Here is a 24,424-nt window from a genome sequence, read left to right on the forward strand (position 1 = left end):
ATAATTGTTAGCAAACAAACATACAAACAAATAAATGGATCTCTGATGGCCAGTTTAATTTAAAAACATGGATCCCTGATGGCCAGATTAATTCAACAGTGTTCAGGACACAATATACCAATATTGCAGCATATAGTTTTGATTTTGTACGTGGCCATACATAGTTAACTTTTAAGTTTTACCTGAAACAGTTTTATTTATTTTTTTTAATTTACATCTTGTTACACTAACCCCTAAAAGTCTCAGAGTATTATTCAGTTACACATCTTAATGCACATTATTCACAAATATCATCATTATATTTATTAATAACAGTGAGAGCTTATTCACTAGTTACCAAATAAATCAGTAACAATTTCTTAATACATTAAATCCAACATATAGAGATTCAAACTACAAAATATTTCCATAAGTTTCTTGACTTCTTCTCTTCTTTGCTGTCATAACACTGCTCATAGACACAGCTGGAAGCAGCTCCTTTGCATTCATAAAGAAAACAATAGATAAATAAAAGGCTCATTATGGTGCTAAAGTGTTACTAATGATATGTACCTGCCACACAGCACAACCCGAAAATCTAATGTGACACACTGGAAGGAAAAATCTATTTCATCCGCTCAGACTGTGTGTCTGTACTGACTGTGTGTGCTTAGTAGAAATTTCCTCACCTTAACCCCGCCTCTATGCTTGGTTCTCTTTAAAGCCTATATTTACTATTCTGTTGATATGATGTCCTACAAAGACCTGTGTGGCCTCTATCATGACCTTCATATTAGCTGAAAATTGGACTTTGCAAACTAAACATGAAAGGGGGAGAGAGAGCAGAATCGCTCTTGCATGAGAGAGCAGAGGAGCTCAGAAGCCCAGCATGAAGCCTGAGCGAAAACAGCCTCCTGCAAGGAAGATTGACACATATTACTGCAAACAAATGCCAGCCATTATGTGTGGGTTAAGATTTGGGTACAAATCTTCAAATACAACATGTTTTGGGTATCTTCAAATAGTATCATTAACAGCTTAAATTATTCTTACTCTGCTTTTGTTTTCTATTTACTTTCAGCATCATTTAATTGGTTTGGTATATTTGTTTATCACATATACAGTCAAGAATAATGTAACAGGTTGTGTAATGAGAATTGTTGAGCATTTGTTTAATAGAAGACAGATAATATAGAAAACTGTAAAAGACTACAGAGTAATCTAGGTTGATTGCACTCGAAGAGGTTTTCAGAAATATCCTGTCATCCCATCAAGTTGGCTGTGTAAATGTGCTTGTATAATCCTTGGAACATATGTAGGTAAAGTTGTCAGTTTAAAAGTGCTTAAAATAAATGACCAGATACAGTATAGGCTTGGTTGTACAGTGTTTAGCAACACACAGCTCCAGATATTCCAGAATAAATTTGATTGTCTGTGCTGCTTTTTGCATGTTCAACCTCATGCCCATGTGGGTTTCCTTTGGGTTTTCTCTTATACCTCCAAAACATGCAATAACATGAATTGACTATGCTAAAATGTACCAAAGTGTTCATGATGCTCTGTTCATTGTATGTACAGTACATGCTAATATTATATGTGTAACCCACTTTTCCCAGAATACGCATAAATAAAGACATATTTTAAATCTGTTCTATTTTAAGCATTTTTACATATTTAACTGTCTTTCTATCAATCCTGGATAACCACCAGGGGTCAAAATCAATAATTACAAAATACATTATTCCAAAATGTCATGAGGGACCAAACCACCTAACTTCTGAATGGAAATCTGCTTTCAAGCCACTAGAACGACTGATGTACTGTAACCTTGTATAAGCTCTTAAAGGTGCACAATATTGTCCAGCAACGATGACATGAGATGCAACTTGCAGGTAAGAGTCATCCATCACCTAGTGGCCCAGGCTCTGCTTAGACAGATGAGCTCCTCTTGTATTTCCTCTCTGAAAGATGAATAGTTGGTCTGATGACAGAATTGCCAAAGTCTAGTAGAGATTTTAGAATAAGGTGGTTTTCAATCATTCCTTAGCTCAAGAGGAAGCAAATGTTTTTTTAATCATCTCAAAGAACATCCTAACATCAACTTTTATTTTTTGCCATTTTAGCTGACATTCGAGTGGACAGTAGTTCCATTGACAACATAGAAATGTAATTATCAAACAGATAATTTTGACACTACAACATGTGCACGTGGAAAACCTAAACCTCCATTTATAATGGAAATGATTCCATCTGTTTGAAGGCTTTGAGTCATTTGTTGCACCGATTGTTTGAACGACTAATAGATTGTGAAGTACAAATTATCACACAGTGGTTTGCTGTATTTTTTCTCCCTTGGCCCCTTGCATATGCAAGCTGTTATTGTTTATCCTCAAGCATGCTGATAGCAGCTTCCAGAGCCTTCTAATTTCATCACATGTCCCATCAGAGCTATTAGGCTGCACACAAGAATCAGGCACTTGTTTATCTAACATGTCTCAGTGTTTGACTGATGAATTCATATGACGCCAAATGCAATGTTCTGCCCTGCTTGTCATGTTTTCCCAATGCTGGGCACATTTTATTATTAATTGAGTTCTTTTTGGCTGTCATTTTGACTCTCTAATTCCTTTATAAGGAGACAGGCTTCAAAAGCTGCTTTTCAGAGGTGCTCCACTGTGGGTCATTAATTATGATGGTAATAAAAGGTGGCTGTGTTCTGCCAGCAAGCCTCTGCCAGTCTGAGGAATCTTTGTTAACATGGAGGCTGTTGATGAATGTGGCGGCTTTCAGGCTTCAGGGGCACATTGTGTGTCGAACCATTACAGCCTATAGCATCACTGACTTTCATTGAACTTGCTGTACGTTGTGCCTGGAGTATGAAATTGACAGTCCACTATCATCAGAGCTCTGTTTACATTTTGGTTTGTATGAGTGGTATTAAATATCATCCAGTGATCCCATGCATCTTGTAATACTGTCTATCCTCTGAGAATTCCTTGTATTTTTTTATTGACTTGTCTTGATTGGCAGCTTTAATAATTTCTATAAAGGAATTAAACTGTGTTGTTTAGGATTGATTCTAGAAACATTCAGAAAAACAGCTTACATGATACTCAGACAGACTTCCTTTATTTAAATCATCAAATAGCTCTACTGGATGTTTTGGTAATGTTAGGCCTTTTAAATATGACTTCCTTTATGGAATAATAAACATAATTTCCTTTAGAAAAAAATCCCACTCTCCTGAAAAAATGACTACCATATAATTGAGGAATACGCTAGTTAATCCCCAGTATAACAGCAGGCTGTGTCCTCTCATGAACACCTGTATTAAACATTTTCAGCCTTCTTGAGATTCCTATTAGGAGAAAATCCTCTTTTTGATGTCCTTGCCCATGGAACTGTAAATGTCTGTATTTGGGGAGACCTGTGTTTGGCAATTACAATAGAATTTAAAGTGTGGAATAGCGAAGGATTACAAGACCATATATTAGCTTTCATTACAGTCAAATGGCTAATTCAAGATCTGGGACTAGCACTGCTGGAGGTATGGGATTTAAGCTGGGTTTATTCTGTATCATTTTGTCAGAGACAAATCTAGCACGTTGTAAAAAAAAAAATAAAAAATTCCTCATGAGATTCCACTGATCATGAGTTGAGATCAGTGTCTTAGAGCACATAATTTGACATGTCTACCGACATCTGATTTAGCGGCATTTAGACCAAAGATGGTTGACAAAAAGTTTGGGTCGTGTCAAAAAATTCTTCATTAAAATGTCATAGTGTGATTGCTTCTATAGTATTAATTTAATAGTCACAAGGAGGAGGATGGCATATGACATATATGAAACGGAATGGCAAAACAATAAAACATGCTACTGGATAGAAAAAAAAAATAAAAAAATCCTGCATCAAGCTCACTTTGAAGAATGTTTTTGTTAATCCAGGGCTATCTTCTGCACAAAATGGATTGTGCTTATCGATGATGTAAAAAGCCTGCAGTGTTTTTGTGAATTGTATCTCCATCATATGTTCTGACACGGAGCACATGCTGGTGTATACATTTTATTGCAGATTTTGTTATAAAATCCAGCCAAGGTTTTACTGGGATCACATTATACCGTGTGACCAGTTATAATTTTAAAATAGAGTTGAAATCAAAGAGTGACACAAACAGATTGTTTGAAACAATTTTAAATGCAGAGGGATTAGTGATATTTAGGGATTTTGTGTGGAAATGGCACATTCATTTAAATATATCTTATATTAATCTTGAAATTTGTATTATATTCATCTTTATATTATTCTTTATAATAACCTTTTGGTCTATGTTTACGTTATGTAAAGCGGCTTTGAGACTATACAAATAAACTTGAATTGAATTAAATAGAATTGAATTGAATGGCAGCTCACTGGTTGTACTATTGATCAGAAGGTTGTGAGTTTGACTCCCAAGTCCACCAAGCTGCCACCGCTGGACTCCTGAACAAAGTCCTTAATGCTCACTCTGTATAAGGGCATCTGCCAACTATAGAATTGATGGATCTCTGTCTATTTAATTTCTAATTGTTTGATACTTGGGGGGCACGGTGGCTTAGTGGTTAGCACGTTTGCCTCACACCTCCAGGGTTGGGGGTTCGATTCCCACCTCCACCTTGTGTGTGTGGAGTTTGCATGTTCTCCCCATGCCTCGGGAGTTTCCTCCGGGTAATCCGGTTTCCTCCCCCGGTCCAAAGACATGCATGGTAGGTTGATTGGCATCTTTGGAAAAATTGTCCGTAGTATGAGAGTGTGTGTGTGCCCTGCGATGGCTTGGCACTCCGTCCAGGGTGTATCCTGCCTTGATGCCCGATGACGCCTGAGATAGGCACAGGCTCCCAGTGACCCGAGAATAGTTCGGGTCATGGGGATCCTATTCCTATTTATATGATTAGTTAAATTAGCCTTAACTCCATACACTCTTTCAAAGATCTCTAGCTAGGCAACAACTGGTCTTTGAAGAAGCACGTGTCTAAATGGCGCAATGTCACAACTCACTTAACTTCTTGCCTTAAATCACATTCTTAAGAATTTTGCTCCTTTATACAAAATGCGCTTTAAGTGCTGCAGTACACTCTATTTTTTCTTTCACCAAGACTCACCCAAAAATATGATCAGAGCGCAGACCTTAGGTTTCAAGGGACATCAGACAGGGAGGGGAACATGGCATTACAAGGCCATTGAGAGAGAGATCACTTTCCCAGGGTTCTGACATCTACAACAGCTGAGATTCCTTTCTCTTCCATCCCCCCCAAGCTCATTCTGTCTAAACAGATGTGTGTGAGGCATGGGAGGTTGTGATGTTATGCCAGAATGGGGAAAGTTGTGTAAAAAGTAAAATCAGTGCCCGTTCCTGGATAATGTTTTTGTCCCACGTGCTTAAAGAGTGGCTAAACTAACAGCTGCATCCAGGAGCTCCAGCCTTGAGCTCAGTACAGTTTGGGGATTTTCAACCTTTCCAAGTGTCTCTAAAGTGGTTATTCAATCGCTAAAGTGGAAAAAGTGGAATAATCCTCTGATAATATAAATATTTATATATTTAATTTTTTTATTGATGGTCTTTAACTTTACTGGAGATTATTAGTATGCCAGCAAGGCAAAGATTCATCTGTAAACCCTTTTCCTTTTACAATCAGTACTTTGAAGTCTGAGAAAAGCTGCTTGTGAACCAATTTACAAAATGAATAAGTTCAGCACCTTTAAAGTAAAGCATCACCCAAAACACTTGTGCATACCAATATAATTGTGAAACCCTTAATGATTCTTTGGATGATGCTGTATTTCTGCTTTTTTCCCCACAAGAGGTTAGTGATCGTGTGCTGTGCTGAGCGGATGTTAGATACTGTAAAATGTCACATCTCCTAAAACAAGTGCACAATATTCTCTTTCTTAGTTAGACAGTGCCCAGGATTTTAAATGTGGACACCAGGAAAGCATCTGTTTTATTATCAAAATGCTAGCCAATGTTAGTGACCATAAGATAATATGAAAATATGATATTTTATATGATAATATGATCATAAGATTAGATGATATTTTTACTTTCACAAAACAGCAAACGGTGTGTTCAGTGTTATAGATGTAACCAGTGACTGTGCTTATGGTGACGGTGGAGTAAATTCTACTAGAAATTAATTTTATGCCACTATTTCTATTTCTTCTACAAGCAGTGAAGTGATATTTAAATGGTTTTAAAGGTCATGTCCAAATGACGAAGTGGAATTAATGGGGCATGTTCGTGTTTTTTTTATAGTAAAAGGTAGGAAGTTATTATATTACAAGCATAAGTGTTAGTTGAATGCAGCATGAGTCTCTCTGGTGTTACTATCAGCAGGTGGTTGAATGGAATTGTGGGTAAAGGTTAATCCAAAGTGAAAATATACCAACACACTGATGAAAAAAGGAAAAAAAAAGTCAATTCGTAATTTTAATCTAAATTTTATACAGAATTGAAGATTATTATTTTTTTTATTTTTCACACTTGTGTGAGGAGAAGAGCTAATTCACTGATGGGGGATGTGGCAGCTTAGTGGGTAAGGTGTTGGACTATTGAACAGAAGGTTGTAGGTTTTAATCCTAATTTACTTCAATAACATATAATAAAAAATGAAACATGATAAACAAAACGGAAAATATTGTCCTGTTAATACTTTAATATGAAAACAGGGTTCACACATTCGCATAAGCAGCATAAACAATACCAGACTGGCTTTTCTAACTGTCTGTACTCTAGTCTACTATCTTAGCAGGCAGAATGTTATCGCTCCAAATACATTTTGGGGTGCATCATGAGAACAAATCCAAAATTTAACAGCCAGACTCACATTGCCAGAAATCTGGCTTCAGCTGATGTGTCACTGCTGGTGGGTAGTTCCCAGTGGCTGTAGTGAAGTGTTGGCTTTATTATGCGGGAAATGTTGAGAACAGATGTCAACAGCTTTTCAGGCCCCTGCAACTGGAGGTGGAGAGGAAAATTCTGCTTGTCAGAAGGCTTCCAAAAAGTCAACATCTGTTCTTGTCACTGTGCTAATGCAGCTGGATGTGAAGCATTGTGATGTCATCAGTGGGCAGCTGGGTCTCCAGCAAAGGATACATGGAGAAAGAGGGAGAGACGGATAGAGAGAGAGAGAGAGAGAGAGAGAGAGAGAGAGAGAGAGAGAGAGAGAGAGAGAGAGAGAGAGAGAGGAAGCAGGAGATAGGAACTGGCAGTAATGTAAGGTGACATGAGTGAGTGTTGTATTGCTCCCAAGTATTCATGCTCAGAATATAGCTGGGAGGCCATTCTTTGAAACAGATATGGCACAACTGTGAGTTTGCATGTTTCCATAGTTAAACCTGTCTACAACTGGGGCCCAGTCTGTGATTAATGCATAATTTTTCAGCTGGCTAAAAGGGTATCATGATGGTGCCCACTTAAAAACCTGGGTCTTCTGATTATAGTATAGTATAGTAAACAATGTCTGATCTCTTGAACATTTACCCTTGTGCTTGGCTGGAGAAGAGCACACTATTCTACATCATAAATTTCAGAGGAGATGTGAGATGAGGCTTTGGTAAAAAAAATAAAATAAATAAAAATCAAAGATTCTCTGGTTTACGCCGTCCTGCACCGCAAACCATATGAACCAAACATGCTTGTTGCTGTGCAACTTTAGGGAGCCTGAAATTAAAGAAAAAGCTGATAGATTTATTATACTGTAAAAGGCATCTTGCTGCCATAGACCTCACATCAATGCAGCACTCTTCTGACTAATCTAACCTTTCTATCTAACATTTCTATTATGAAGAGAGTGCTTTTTTCAGGATTATAATCTCCTCATCCACAGGCATTCTGGCTTACTGAACAATTATGAAAATGATATCAGACATACATCATACTCTGGCCATCATAGTAATAATATCTCAACTCAATCGTAAACTTGCGGAATATTCTGTTTTGCCATATTTCTAAGATGTGAATGATGCTATGTTACATGCTGATTTGGATATACGGCACAGGGAATCCTGAATTATTTACATGAATAACTGGCTTTGCTGAAGTTTTTGTAGACAGTGACTGAAATTTTCCTTCTGTTTTTGTTCACAATGTATCCTTCATCTTCTATTTGTGCTGCATGATGTTTTTTGTGATTTTACTTGACCTTGCTCACATGGCCTCACGCTTCAGCATTCACTGTATCTGAAAACAAGTTGTTGTATCTATAATGGGACAAGCTGTTTTTGACTGAAAGCGCTCGCCCCAGGACATATTTTTCCCTCGGTAACTGAGCATACAAAAGCAGGCAGTGTATTGCAGCAGTTCTCTTTCTAATCTGTGGTATCCTCTTAACCTCCCCCCCTTCTGCCTCCACCTCCTCCATCACTATAATAATGCTACAGTGTCTATAATTTGGTGGCATGTCTCTGATCGACCTCTGGCTCAAGCACACACACACACACACACACACACACACACACACACACACACACACACACACACACACACTCACACACACACACACACACACACACACACACACACACACACACACACACACACACACACACACACACACAGCCTTGCTGATAAGCAGAAGGATCTTTTTCTCTGTTGGATTTGTCTAATAAAGATGGACAAGGAAGCTTGTCAGTGACTCTCTGCTCCAAACACCCCCTGTAGTCTGCCTTTTATTTAAAAGCAAAGTGCAACACATAGATTCTCTGTAAAGTCTCTTCTCATAAAATATCACTTTACTCGACCCAAGCAGCCTGTGACCATGAACCCTGAGATTTTTGTAACTGCATGCATGTATAATACTTAGTGTTGTGACATTTTCAAGGCTCTGTATCTTTTAAAATCAGGCAAAACTGCAGTTTGTACATTACAAGTCTGTGGTCACTTGGTTTTGTGCACAGCATTTACGTATAAAATAGTAAGTAGTTAAAATCCTTCTCTTATTTGCTGTCTTCAAGACACTTGACCAAAGACCCATCTACTAATGTGACTTTTTAACTGCTCTAATAATTGATCATCCTGCCCCCTGCTGTTGTACTATTGAACAGCATTTGTTGAAGGAAAAGCCTAGCATGGACAAAACAGTCATATTTTTTCCTTTAAATATTAATATGGTGAAATATGGTGTTCATTTAATTTCTGTCATCCTCGAATCAAGTGTGCATGAAGACATCCTCGATCTTTAGACATTTCTCCTCTTTTCCTCAAGCACAATTGAACCGGAGTAAAATGAATAGAAACCTTGACTGACAGCACTCCAAAGAATGTATAGAGGATAACAAAAAATTTTAAAAACTTAAAAATGATTGAATCAGCTGCTAAATTGTGGACATTTCTGTCTCTCTCACAAGCTGAAATGGACAAAATGGAGGTCTGCTTTGGTCAACTGGCTTTAAACATCAATTTTAATTTTAAACAAACAAAATCAATGTTTCATGCTACTTAAGAAAACCTCTGCTAAACTATAAAAAGTTGTATTCTTAAAATGACCAGCCTTCAAGGGCGTGTGCACTTATTATTCCCCAGCTACTTTATATTTTACTCGATATGACATAATGGTGCACCATAAATCATGGAGAAATCACCAATGGTTTCCAAATGGCTTTATGAGGCAGTGAGAGCGAAAGCTTGCATTTTTATGTGCATTTATGTGGAGAACACTTATTGCAATTTAGTTTAACAGCAGAAATGCACTTTCTGTAACACTCTTGCCTAAGTTTGAGATATATTAATCGTGTATCACATGCTCTGGCTTACTGAACTGAAAAGGTTTCATTTTAGCATTGTATTCCTATTGTGCTATTTCAAAACACTTGTGAACTGTTTATGGCTTATTTTTGGACATCATTTGTTAAGTTTGCACCAAATATCTATGAACAATACTTGTAACAGTGTATTTCTAAATCTATTCCAAAGCCTTGATCATATTAGATATACTTTAGCCCTGGTGAATAATAAAGTCTGTACTGCTATGTCCATTTGTTTAATGCTGTGTGTAGGACAGGGTAGGTGAATGTGAGGGGTATAGATGGAGAAACATCTGTCCTGCTTTCATCTGTTCTCCTAAATGAAAAACCACTCCTCACTTGCTGTGCACATTTGTTTCTGATTCTTAGATGTTCAGTGACAGAATACAAGAGCTCCTCTTCCATGGGAAGAAAGGCCGAGACTGATCTCCACTTGATTCATTTCTTAGTGTGATATTGTGTATAAATAATTGATTGTAGCAGTGATGTGGCTACCGATGTCTCTTGATGGTGGTGAAGAAATGTTTTACTTTTTTATGTTATAGTTCCAAAGATATTAAAGGAATTATCCAGTGCATTTATTTCCACAGAGTGATGCACTTACACTAGACAAGGCTTTATAATACGGCATTTACACATCAGGGCATTTAGATTTAGGCTATTATTATTATTATTATTATTATTATTATTATTATTATTATTATTAGTATTATTGTTATTATTATTTGGTTACATTACAAATTTTCCCTCCTGTCTTGACATTAAACATTCTTATTCTTAAATAATGTGAAGTGGTGTCATTAAAAAATTATAAGGAGACATATGTAAAAACAAATAATTAAAAATCAGTATAAAGTCCCCAATGCAAGAAAAATAAAAATTTGATTTGTACACTGGGTGACACCATAAGAAACAATATTTCAGAACATAACAGTTGTTCACTGATTATTTACTGCATCAACAGCTGAGTATTCTTTGGTTTCCTGCATTGTCTACTTCTACAAAGCAAGACCTTATAACGTTGACTAATGTGGTGTGAAAGAACATGTAAACTAAGCCAAGATTTAACTGAAATATTTTCTTACTATGTACTTCACATATCAGAGCTGCAGCCTATTATCATGACCAATGTACCAAAGCAAGCATCTCGGCCCAGCATAAAAAAAAATATATATATATGTGTGTGTGTGTGTGTGTGTGTGTGTGTGTATGTATGTATGTATGTATGTATGTATGTATGTATATCTTTCTGCATAAATCTTCCTGTGTGCAGAAACATTTCTAAAGAGGTTCAGAGTAAGAAATGAGAATTGATGGCATCCATATGTCAGTGCATGTCGATGTCTTCAGTAAATGACATCACCCGATACACAACCTGAGCCAATAGATAGATAAAGTGTACTGCAGCTTTAGACGGCTACTGTGTGAAATGAGTGGATGGGATGGCCATCCGTCACGCCACAGCTGCACATCCAGGGCTCACCAGCATCTGGGGCATTTTCAGTCTCTGGCAGGTCAGACTTGAGCAGACTACACCTGCTGGGGCTCAAGTCACGTCCACTTTTCAGTATATCAGTCATTTTGCTCTTTTTTTTGTATTTTTTGGTTTGTAATATGCTTTAATTCAGCACTAAACTAAATACTCACGTGCCACATGTACTGAGCAGAACCGGTTGAACTTTGTAATATCAATGAGACTAAAAAGCAGTGTTAGGTGTGTAATTGTTAATATCTCTGCTTTAGCTGTGCTAAACAACTGACTTCTTCCTTCAAGCCTTTCTCTTGTTTCTACATACAAGAAAACCATAATTTGCACTATTTTATCGCATTAGCTCAGAGAAACATTACTATGACCTGTAAGTGGAAGAAGTAATAAAGAAGCGCACTGTGGGCACTGAAGGCGTGAGTCATTGCTTCAATCCTTTAAGAGCAGCACTTCTTCCAGCATCTCTGGACCACAGAGTTACATCTTTAGCAGGGGTTATGAGGGCATCCTGGTAAGCTGAAATCCTTTTAAGAGATGATATATTTCACGTTAAACATAATAATAATAATAATAATAATAATAATAATAATAATAATAATAATAATAATAACTGCAGGCCATTTTGTGCCATGCTTATAATCACTGGCTTCTATTAAAAGCTAAAAGTTTCACATATGTACATATTATATATAGCATTTGCATACAGATTCTGTATTTCTGTGAAGAAAATGGTTATTTGATGTTTGTAGCATATTGCTTCTAAGAATTAAAATAGCACTTTCAAGTAATAGAGGCTATCCATAAATCCAAGCTCCCATTCATTAAATCATTCATTAAGTGACAGTCCTTCATCCCATGTGGTGTATATTATATTCCACTTCAGGTTTCAAACAACAAAAAGCAAGAACCACTTTAAAAAAAATAAATAAATCTGATAACATGCCCAGAATTACAGAATGGAATAGCTGAGAGTTTGTCATTGGTTCATGGTTTTATGGGCTGTGAGAGTAATAGTATAATCTGGAGCACATTATCACCTCTGAGCTTTGAGAATCATAAATAGAACAAAGTCCAGATCATCCATGAAGCAATGAGGCTATTATTCAGGTTTGAACATTTTATCTGAGCGTAAGGTTAGTGATTTCTGATGGCGGACACATTATTGCTAATCCTTCTCTGAAATATAACCCGATTTTTTATTATGCTGTGAAACATACTGACCTTCATGACAGCTGATTTGTCAGAGTACATATCGAGTATAGCTGTATTTAATGGTTTATCTTTATAATACAGCCTTTTTAAACACCAGAAAGAGCAAAGTTTTAAGAATTTTCGAATTTTTGTTAAGGATAAAAGTGCATGTTCATCTTTTCCTATGTTGACTTTTAAAATATACAATTAAAATTCTTTGAAACAAATATAAATTGATCCCTGAAAGAGGGAGAAGAAAAGCTCAGGGTAATTAGTTTACAATACATGTTGTCTCATCTGGCTTTGGAGTGGCTTCCCCTGCTTTACAGTGACAAAGAACACTTGAATAGAAAGTTTCATACAGTATTTATAAGGATGCGCTTGCAATGCCAGATTTAAATTTGCAGCGCAGCATATATAGGATAGTGGAGGAATTTTCATTGTCAGTGCATTCATAATCTAATCCCTATTCTTATGAGGTTACCTGGTTTACAAGCAAGTTTAGTAAGCCTTTCCTCACTATGATCATATGCACAATATAAGCTGCTTGTGTGTTAAAAAAATACAATGAACAGATGCCTGTTAGGGAAAAGAAATGAAGAATTTCTGAGCACCCAGATGAGACAGCCCAGGCCACGTCTTTTTGTTAAAAATGCTTTGGCACCTGGATTTGCATGCCGTCGCACAGAAAATAGAAAGGCTGCGGCCTCCCAAATCTAAGCTTAATCCGTTGTTTCTTTGGTTTCTTTTAAGAAGCATAGTCATGAAAAGATTCAATACAGCACAATACAAAAGTGCTAGTTTAACAAAATACTGTTTATTAAATCTTCAGTCAGTTACTGTGGGATTTTCATTCTGAGTTTTAGTCATCAGTTTCCTACTGAGTGAGTATTCTGTACTGAGTGATGCAGACTCAGAGATGCTGACTCAGAGATGAGACTGATATAGATCCTGGCACACCTCCTTCAGAATATTTACAAATACTGTATTGTATATATCTGTTGCCTTGTTTCCTGACGATAGACATCTTAGAAACAAATCAAACAAACTCTGTATATACTCTATGGTCTGTATATGCAATATACTCAATATTCTGTAGCAATACTTGAGTTTTAACCGACATTCTGTGTTAATGTCTGTTAAATGGATACCTAATGAAATTCTACCACAGCTCTTATTCAAGTGAACATCTGCTGCCATCGACTGGTGGCTTTAATAAGTGACAAGTGCGTGCTTTAAAGTTTTTGTTTTTTTCTCTACAGTTGGATGAGAAATTCGTTGTAATATAGAGACCACTTTTAAAAGGAAAAACATTAGGCATCATTGGATCAACTGAAGTCGCATAAAGCATAGAATCGCATCCGATTGCATGTGCAAAATAAACTTGTACGACATCAACACATCTGTTCTTTCTGCTATTGTTCAAAATATAAAGAATTTAAAAAACCTTAAAAAAAAGGTTTTTGTTATAAAAACATATAAAATCATATCAATTAAAGTAAAGTAATATCAATTCCTAGATATCAAGTTCAGATTGCATGCATACAGTATTTACACCACATATACATATACAACAGAGCTCTTGTTTGGTACATTTGACCAAATTAAGGCTCGTGTATACAGACCTGAGCCAAATCGGAACCATATTTGTGTTACTATATCTACAACACTGGAAGAAATTTCACACAGTGCACAAAGTTTTGAGGCACTTAGCATGGACACAGCATGGCAAGAATGTTCATTGATATTCTGCAAGCCAGATTTATCCTTTATTAAGAGTTCTTGTAACTCAGCTTAGCCCTTAAAGAAGAAAACATTCCTCAGATGTTCAATCTTGATTTTATTTATAAAACTTTGTCATTTGTTAATGAAGACATGTCTTGTTTGTTCAGTATTATTTAATAAATGAATAATGTCAATAATGCTTTCAGTACAATTATTCCATTTCTACTGACTTACATTATTAGCTCTGGTACTTATAAATCACTATTATTCAGTACTGATAATGTTATACACTGTTAGATTACACTGAATACATACTTTTCATAAAGGTTTAAGTAATTTTGTTCTCTATGATAATATTACAGTGTATTACCTATGTAGACAATCTGACATACAAAGACATATAAAGACATACAATCTGTCTTGTCTTTAAACCTTGAGCAACAATTCTACAATATTAAAACAGCAAGGAATGCTTGTATCTATACATAAAATCATGCAAATACAGATTAAGAGATTCAGTTAATGTTCGCTTCAAGTTAGTCTATTGAAAGATATAATCAACTGAGTGATCAACTGTGTAAATCACCAGACTGAGTGGAATAAAATCCAGCACCAACACAGGCTCTTTTTGGATAAAATTGGTCACATGAAATGTGGTGTTCTGTAGAGGGCACTATTACATTTCACAAATAGTGTGCAGTGGAGCTTTGGAGACTTTCTGACATTTATGTCGGCATTGACATTGAGATTGTAGTTACATTTTAGAGTGTGTGGTGCTATTAGGAGAGTTTGATAATAGCTCAGCTCTGATGTTGGAATACTGAAGCATTTACATTTACCGCATTTGATAGACGCCCTTATCCAAAGCTACGTACAGAAAAAGTGCTTAGAAAACTATATCAATAAAAACATTAACACTGGTTGACTAGGTTACAGACTAAAGATACCATCAACCTAAAACTCTGTTCAGGGTTTTGTGTGTGTACAGTATATGTGTGAGTGTGTGTGTGTGTGTGTGTGTGTGTGTGTGTGTGTGTGGTTTTTGATATACATATACAACAAACAGGGAAAATCAGGGCTAGTTTAAGTGTTTCAGGAAGTGTTTCACCCGTCGTTTGAAGATAGCCAGTGATTCGGCTGTTCAGACATCTAGGTGAAGTTAATTCCACCACCTCAGGGCTAGAACAGAAAAGTGTCTTGATGTATATCTATCTATCTTTTAACCTGAGAGATGTTGAGACCAGTCAAGCAGTAGTAGTACATTAAAGGTGAGCGAGGTGCAGTTCAGGGAGTGATAAGGACGGTCCATTTTTGGCTTTGTAGGCCAGTATCAGTGTTTTGAATCTGATGTGTGCAGCTACAGGAAGCCAGTGGAGGGATCGCAGCAGTGGGATGAACTTAGGCAGGTTGAAAAGAAGTCGTGCAGCTAAATTTGGGATCATTTGCAGAGGACGAATTGCATTCATAGGTAGACCTGCTAGCAGTGAGTTGCAGTAGTCCAGTCTTGAGATGACAAGAGACTGAACTATTCTGAGCAGTCACACGAGCAGCCTGTGTGAAAAAATGATTGAATCCTTTTGATGTTCACTCTCACTCTCTCACTCATTTTCTACCGCTTATCCGAACTACCTCAGGTCACGGGGAGCCTGTGCCTATCTCAGGCGTCATCGGGCATCAAGGCAGGATACACCCTGGACGGAGAGCCAACCCATTGCAGGGCACACACACACTCTCATTCACTCATACAATCACACACTACGGACAATTTTCCAGAGATGCCAATCAACCTACCATGCATGTCTTTGGACCGGGGAGGAAACTGGAGTACCCGGAGGAAACCCCCGAGGCACGGGGACAAGGCGGAGGCGGGAATCGAACCCCCAAACCTGGAGGTGTGAGGCGAACGTGCTAACCACTAAGCCACCGTGCCCCCTCTTTTGATGTTCAATTCAATTAAATTCAAATTTATTTGTATGGCACATTTATTAATGGACATTGTCTCAAAGCAGATTTACAGAAAATAAGAAATATTACAAAAAGAACAAAAAGGTTAACATTATACAAAGATTCAAGATTAATATTGCCCTTGTATTTAAATGTATTTTTCCCCAATGAGCAAGCCTGAGATGACTGTGGAAAAACTCCTTTAGATCAAAGAGGAAGAAACCATGAGAGGAACCAGACTCAAAGGGGAACCTATCTTCATTTGGTTGACATTAGATGGCATGATTATAAATTGTTATAAACACTGTCAATTGTGTATTGATTATGAGGTTTTTGTCCTCAGAAACCACATAGAGTTGGTAACTTCTCTTCTCTTGTTCGCGATCTTCAAGAAGCGGAACACAACTACTTGGGGATGGGTAGAAAAAAGAGAAGACAGTGGAGCGGAATTAGTGTAGCTGCTATTCTTATTCATAATATTAACCAGAACTTGATAATAATGTGTATCTACTGGAGCACACTGGTTGTAGGATGTATTATGTGTACGCCTGGCTGAAGAGATATGTCTTTAATCTACATTTAAACTGGGAGAGTGTGTCTGAGCCGAGAATACTGTCAGGAAGGCTATTCCAAAGTTTAGGAGCTAAATACAAAATTGCTTTACCGCCTTTAGTAGATTTTTATATTCTGGAAACTACCAGAAGTCCTAAGATTTGTGATCTCAAAGAGAAGTAAGCATTGCGTGAAGAATTGTAGATACATACTGTAGTTAGATACATGGGAGCTAAACCATTTAGAGCCTTGTACATAAGTACTGTAGCAGCAGCTTGTAATTCTAAATTTAACAGGTAGCCAGTGTAGACATGATAAAATTGGGGTTATATGGTCATACTTTCTTGTCCTAGTGAGAACTCTGGCAGCTGCATTTTGGACTAACTGTAGCCTATTTATCAAAGATGCAGGACAACCACCTAGTAATGCATTACAATAGTCCAGTCTGGAGGTCACAAATGCATGAACTAGCTTCTCAGCATCAGATACAGATGTTTCTTAGCTTAGCAATATTTCTAAGGTAATATGGGTGATATGTTTTTTTAAAAGACAAGTAGTCTAATATAACACCCAAGTCTTTCACTCTCAAGATAATCGTAACAGTACATCCCTTTAAATGGAAGCTGAATTGTGAAAGCTTCTGTTTACTGGTTTTTGGACTCTTCAAAGGTATTGTTCTCCTGCAAGAAGGAGCACAGTTGAACAGACACAACCTTTTCTAATATTCTAGACATAAACAGAAGGTTTGAAATGAGTCCATAATTTGATAGTTCATTGGGATCTAACTTGGAGGATTTAGGGACGTGACCTAAAGATAACGAGGAGTCAGTAATATTAAGAAGAGGCTCTTCAGGTGTATGTAACACTTCTTTCAGTAATTTAGTTGGAATGGGATCTAACAAACATGTTGATTTAGCAGTAGAAATAAGTTTATCTTGCTCTTTCTGTCCTACACTTAAAGCACTGTAGTTGTGAGTGTAGAGCTTAAGGCTAGACTGGATCACGAGATGGTGTCAGGAGTTGAGCATCAACTATTTTGTTCCTAATGCTTTTAATCTTATTACTGAAGAAATTCATAGTCCTCAATACTAAAATGTGATGGAATAGTGTTTTTTACATATCAGATTTTTTGTTAATGTTCCCTCTGAGCTAAATAAAAACCTGGGATTGTTTTGGTTATTTTCTATGAGTTTGCTCAGGTGCTTAGCCCTAGCAGCTTTTAGACACTGTCTATAGCTGGACATACAGTACTGTCATTGTCCGCCATTCTAAAAACCTTTCATTTAGTTTTTCTAGTTATGTTGTAGAGAAGAAACCACTATGAGAGTGTCACATTAGCAACATGAGAGGAAAAGGACAGGTGGTTGTCCCCAAGCCATGGTCAAAGGGGAGATCAGATCAAAACACTTTATTATATACTGCTTTTCATTTCATACTTTGTAAGTGTAAAGAGTCATATACTTTTCCATCCATAATTTGTGGTAATGGTAAAGAAATCTTCTAGATTTCCCAATCCTGAACAGAGAAAGTTTATGAAAATTCTCACCTCATTTGGAAAAGATTCAGGAAACTCACATGCCATATATTTCATAAAAAAGACATGTGACACTCTCTGAAGTTTCAGTGGACACTGCTGAGCTGTTTCTCAGTAAGAGGCATGACGTTTTTGTCAGAATAACCTTTTTAGAATAATCATTTTATTTATTTGTGGGTTCACTGGACAACCACGACACAGCAACATTGCAACAGGAAATAAAAGTCTAAAGCCAGTGGAAAAGAGCAACAGAATAAATGTTTTAAATGAGTCACAATGTAGGAGTTGTTGGCCATGCATCTTGCATGAGCAAATCAGCTGCAGGCACTGAGAAGAGATAAGTGATAAACAAGTTTGAAACAGTGTTGATATAGATTATGGCCAAAAAAATTGACATCTGAAAATCACATACAAATGTGGGTTTTCCCCAAGCTGTTGCCATAATATTTGAAGCACACGGTTGTCTAGAATATCTTTGTATCATTAAGAATTCTCTTTACTGGAGGAAAGGGACCTGAAGCTGTGCAAAAAAGTGAGCTTAATGAAGACATAGTTTGCCAAGGTTGCTGTGGAAGAACCAATGGTCTTATTACTGAATGAACATGACATCCCCACAGCCGTGATCCACAATTCAACAGAAAATCTTCACAGCATAGTGGAGGATATAATAATAACAAAGCTGCCAAATCTACAATGGTATGTTCAAAAATGAAGCCTTTATTTTGTCACATAGAAATTACAGCACAGTAAAAGTCTTTGGAGGTTGGGATCAGAGTGCAGCGTCCGTCATGATACAGTGCCCCTAGAGCAGGGAGGGTTAAGGGCCTTGCTCAAGGGCCCAACAGTGGTACTTTAGCAGTGCTGGGGCTTGAACCCTAATCCTCCAATCACCAATCCAGAGCCTGAACCACTTGAACCTGTGATTGGTTAGTCCATAATTTTTACTAGCTTATTGGATATTCTTTTGATATGGATTTGTAGTCATGAAAGCTAATGCTTGTTGTTTACTGTAGTAATTACTTATATGGTTAACTTTTCTAACATTTGTATGATCCCAACACACCTCAGCTGGACTGAACACAAAAAAGAAAATTCAAGGCCCACCTTTGAAATGAGCAGAAGTTCATGGACTTCTGTTATAATGCAATTATCTTAATTTTTATTGCTGTATCCAAGGTTCTCTTTAGTTCCTTGTTTGTGTCTCTTCTCTCCTTGACAGTAGTCGATCCATTTTTTAAATAATTAGTTAAATAGATTTAATAAATAGATAATTAGATATAATAATGTAATAAATTATTAGCTTTAATAATTAGATGAATACGTTAACTTTTTTGTGTTCTGTGGGATGTGACCCTTTAATTGCTTACGGGTGGATTCAACTGATTGTGACTTCATTAAGGTTATTAAAACGATAAGTGTGAATACTTCTACAATACATTTTACTTTCTTTATTTGAAAATAATATATAAACTATATTAAATATTCCCCATATGGCAATATTATGGGCTATGATGTGCAGATTTCATGACACCTAATTCCAATTAAGTAATTTCACATCCAGGATGTTACACTGTAATATGTGGAAAAGTTCAAGGGGTAAATACTTATGCAACACACTGTAGCTTGATTGGAAAACCCTTCAAAAATTTGGCAGGTTGTAAACATGCAGTAATTCATTCGTCAGACTAGTTCATGTGCAGGGTTCTAGCTGAACATTATCCACTAAGCCACACTGACTTGCTGCCCCTGCTGTATTGGTTACCAGGCTGTCATCACATTTCATGGCCAAAGGAGTAACAGTGTTCTGTGCTGAAGAATCTGTGCTGTACTGTAGTAACTGATTCCTTAAATGACCTCTCTCTAGGTCTTTGATGGAACATGTGAAGAAACTGTTAGGTATTTTTAATCACCAGTCAAAAATTTCATATTAAATATAGTTTAGAATCAAACTCCCTCCACAACAACAGTAATCAAATCCATTTCAATTAAAAAAATGTTCTTTTAATGATATTGCACAAATATTTGGTGTGTTTGATGTCTGGATTCTTCGTTTGCTTTTTGCTAGACGTAGTGATCGTAAGAACTGCAGGCTTTAAAGCATACGTCACTCAAATGGGATAAAATTCTTTCAATGAAATTTATAATGTAGGGACTTTATAAAGATTGACGGTTCCACCTCTGGTTGACTGGCTATGAATAAGTTAAGTGGATTTTTAAAATTTTCTTCTATAGTTTAAGTCAGATTTTTGCCTGAAGCATTCTTTTAACATAAACACCTTTGTTGTAGCGTATGTGGTTTCGAATAAAGAAGTCACAATGCTCATGCACAGCAATAAAATAGCTAGTGTTTGAAGCCTACAGGTTCTGGTGAGACCTATATTAATCTTTCCTCCCTCCCCACTTTATTACAATGACTCACCTCTTTTGATCTTGATGAATTGATTTGCTATGACTGCCATATTTAGCATTCTCCTCTTAAAGAACTATCTTTAGAATTGTATGCAATTTATAGTAAGGCTCAGTTTTCCTGTTTCAAAGGAGGGAGCAAACCTCCCCAAAGCAATGATCCTTTCACTGAAATTCAATCCAATCTCCAATGTCAGTGACCAAAGGGAAATATATTGTCAGTCAAGGGTGTTGTTTGCAGTACCTTTGACCTTGAGTGAAAGACACTTGTGAAAAACATGAGGTAAAAAAACAAACAAAAAACATGATGAAACTATTTTTCCATATCTTTTACCTGTGAACAACCTAATGCAACAAATTATACGGCAGAATGTTCTGTTCCAATATAAATCCTTATTCTTCACTAAAATTGGGAACTTGGTTTAGGTATTTTCCAGTGATTATTGTGTTGTCTATGCATTGCATGATGTTTAAGGTGTATTTATGCGTATTGTTGTATTTATTGTGTACGTATTTAATATTTATTTTGTATTAATATAATACAAAATTGCTAATTCTAAAGAAATATCAAGAACTCTGTTATAAAAGTCTAAAAACCTTTTGTGTATCCTTTAATAAACAGTGACAATATGGAACAGTACAGTGTATATCCTTAAGCTTGATATGCAGGCCAGGATATTCAGTGCACAGCATAACTGTTTACAGATGTCTGTTTGGAACAATGATGGCTTTGTGAATTTACTTTCCATGTTTACTTTATTTTTTGGATGATTGTACTGGCTTATAAAAATTGGATTTGTTTTTTAAGCTATTTTCCGATTTTGGATGCATAATAAAACCCACATCTGGTAGAGAGCAACCCATGCTTGTTATGCTTATTTTTGTAAAGTTGTCTTATTCACACTTCGGTTTGCAAGTCAGAGCGAGGAAGGGTGATAAGTAAAAAAAAAAACAATCTGAGAAAAAATTACCTCAGTAAAAACAAAAAACATCCCTCTTTTTCGGCTGTACAGTAATTCCACCAGATGTATTTTATTTTAATTATGTGGCAAAATGGGGGGGCACGGTGGCGTAGTGGTTAGCACGTTAGCCTCACACCTCCAGGGTCGGGGTTCGATTCCCGCCTCCGCCTTGTGTGTGTGGAGTTTGCATGTTCTCCCCGTGCCTCGGGGGTTTCCTCCGGGTACTCCGGTTTCCTCCCCCCGGTCCAAAGACATGCATGGTAGGTTGATTGGCATCTCTGGAAAATTGTCCCTAGTGTGTGATTGCGTGAGTGAATGAGAGTGTGTGTGCCCTGCGATGGGTTGGCACTCCGTCCAGGGTGTATCCTGCCTTGATGCCCGATGATGCCTGAGATGATCCCCGTGACCCGAGGTAGTTCGGATAAGCGGTAGAAAATGAATGAATGAATGAATGTGGCAAAATGTATAAAATTGGTCAAATTACTGTATACTGGAAAAATATAACCCAAAACTATTCCTAAGAAACAGTAATGGACATTTTACTCTTTACCTTGTTTCTAATTGAATATGTATTCACTGTTTAATATCACCCTTCTGTACTAATTGACGTATCCTATTAGACCGTCTTTACTCTAGATCTATGTGAATCTGTACTAAATTAACAGGTTCACCGCAAATAATGTTCTCTTTCTGACACTCAACTCGATGTAAGTGAGTCTGTGAGCCCTCCAGCAGGTATCACCTCCAATGACAGTGATCCATTACTCCTGCTCTGGCCATGAGCTCCATTAAAGTGCTGAATGTTTAGCTGGATGGAAGAATCGCTACAGATGCAATGTCACCTTATACAGCACAGGCAGAAACCGGAGCTTATCATGAGAGAGTGAGCCTTCACCTCCGTTCCCCAAGTTTATCGGGGGAGCACCTTGGAACCTTGGCATCACGCCTATATGGGACACATGAGGAGAGGTAAAGAGAGGGGAGGAAGCATTATCCCTGCTTATTACTTCTCTTCTGGCTTTGGTATTCTTAGAAAGGGCATTCTTTCTAGAGCAGACCACAGTGAAACACTTGTAGACATTAAAGCTGCTGTAAGAACAATTATTACAGCAACTTGTTATAACAACTATTATAGCACTGAATTAATACATAATTAATACTAATGATAAAGCATGTACTAATCACAATCCAATGAAGTGCTAAACTGAGTCCTATTAATTTATCCATGATCAACCACCACCTTAAGAATATGTTTGTACATGTTTGATAGATAGATAGATAGATAGATAGATAGATAGATAGATAGATAGATAGATAGATAGATAGATACATAGATAGATAGATAGATAGATAGATAGATAGATAGATATTATTCATCCCAGTGGGAAATTCAAGTAGTAACTTGGGCAATAATTTCTGTTTGTTAGTTAACATATAACACATAAGGGTAAACATGGAGTGAATAACTACATACACAGCCATCACTGCATGGAGCTGGATTACTTTCAGTATTTACATTGATCTTACTTACACACTTACTGGACACACTAATAATAAACACCAATAATTTCATCAAAACATTTTGCGTTATTCTACATCAATTCCTCTTCAAATCCATCTGTAGCATTAGCATGTGCTCAGGACTGCTCAGGCCTGGGGCTCTGATCCTTTGTACACAAAGGTGGACAATTTGAATTTATGCACGTTCGATTCATATTTTTTCTCAAACATGTATTAAAATGTACATGAGGTGGATACTATTCACATATGAATTCATAAGACTCATGTTGTTCTTAACAGTAGCTCTTCATTAGCTCTTCGTTCCTTAAATGTTCATTACTTTATACTTAAATGAGCTATTAGTGCATAATTATTCATGTACTGTTACTGGGACACAACATGTGGCTTTAAAGGAAGGAACTATTTATAAGATTGTCACCATTGCCAACTGCTTGATAAGTCATTTAAAGGCTCTAAAGCTTTTGGTGGCAATGTTCACAATTTCAGCAGTATATAATGCATTGTTCTGCTCAAACTCACGCAATCCTTATCTTTATATCTCAAGTTCTTGATAGACGATACAGTTCTGTATGTCTGTACTTACTCTCTTTAAGCTTGCTCACTACTCACATATGTACATCATCATTACTAACATCCATCATTCCTTTTTTTTGTAAAATCAACCTACACTATGTTTATCATGTACTGTCTGTGTCACACACACACACACACACACACACACACACACACACACACACACACACACACACACGAACACACACACAGAGTTTGTGATCTGCATAGTCAAAGCAGCAGAAAGATTCACTAGGAATACACCACTGCATGCCAAGCCACCGGATATATCCTGATCTCTCTCTCTCTAGCTTATTTGCTCACACATTCCCCCCCCCCTTTGTTTCTCTCACTCCCCCCATTTCTCTCTCTCTCTCTCTCTCTCTCTCTCTCTCTCTCTCTCTCTCTCTCTCTCTCTCTCTGCAGCTCTCAGAGTGATTTCTACTCTGTCCATCTGTGTTTTACACACTGTGCGCCAAGCTGGGGTCGACAGGCTGGGGTAAAAACACGGGACAACAGAGGTAAGCATTCAACTGCAGTATTGCTTTCAATCTCCTTTGCCATATTGAGTGGCTCTACTGTATGTGTGTGTTTGTGAGTGTATGAGAATTTATGCAGTGCAGCAATGCACCACTACAGCACTACTATTCTCATCTCAATTTACATTTTATTGCTTGCGTGAGAAAAACATGACAAAACCATTGTACGAATTAGGTTGTAATATTCCTATCTCCTTTATATTTACAGTATTTTGGAGCTTTTTAACATCGGTGCACAATAAGAGCTATACTA

The 24,424-nt window shown here is 37.0% G+C and overlaps 2 protein-coding genes across 2 annotated transcripts in view; one reads left to right on the top strand and one right to left on the bottom strand.

Annotated features, from left to right (window-relative positions):
• Positions 1-24,424, bottom strand: part of emc1 (ER membrane protein complex subunit 1) — a 176,009-nt gene that overhangs the window by 99,275 nt on the left and 52,310 nt on the right.
• kcnab2b (potassium voltage-gated channel subfamily A regulatory beta subunit 2b) overlaps positions 24,061-24,424 on the top strand; it is a 67,006-nt gene continuing 66,642 nt past the window's right edge. Inside the window, exon 1 of the mRNA XM_060894775.1 lies at positions 24,061-24,153. The gene's annotated coding sequence lies outside the window, so the exon portion shown is untranslated. The remainder of the gene's footprint in view (positions 24,154-24,424) is intronic.

This window comes from Tachysurus vachellii, chromosome 19, assembly GCF_030014155.1.
Source record: "Tachysurus vachellii isolate PV-2020 chromosome 19, HZAU_Pvac_v1, whole genome shotgun sequence".
Classification (NCBI taxonomy): Eukaryota; Metazoa; Chordata; class Actinopteri; order Siluriformes; family Bagridae; genus Tachysurus; species Tachysurus vachellii.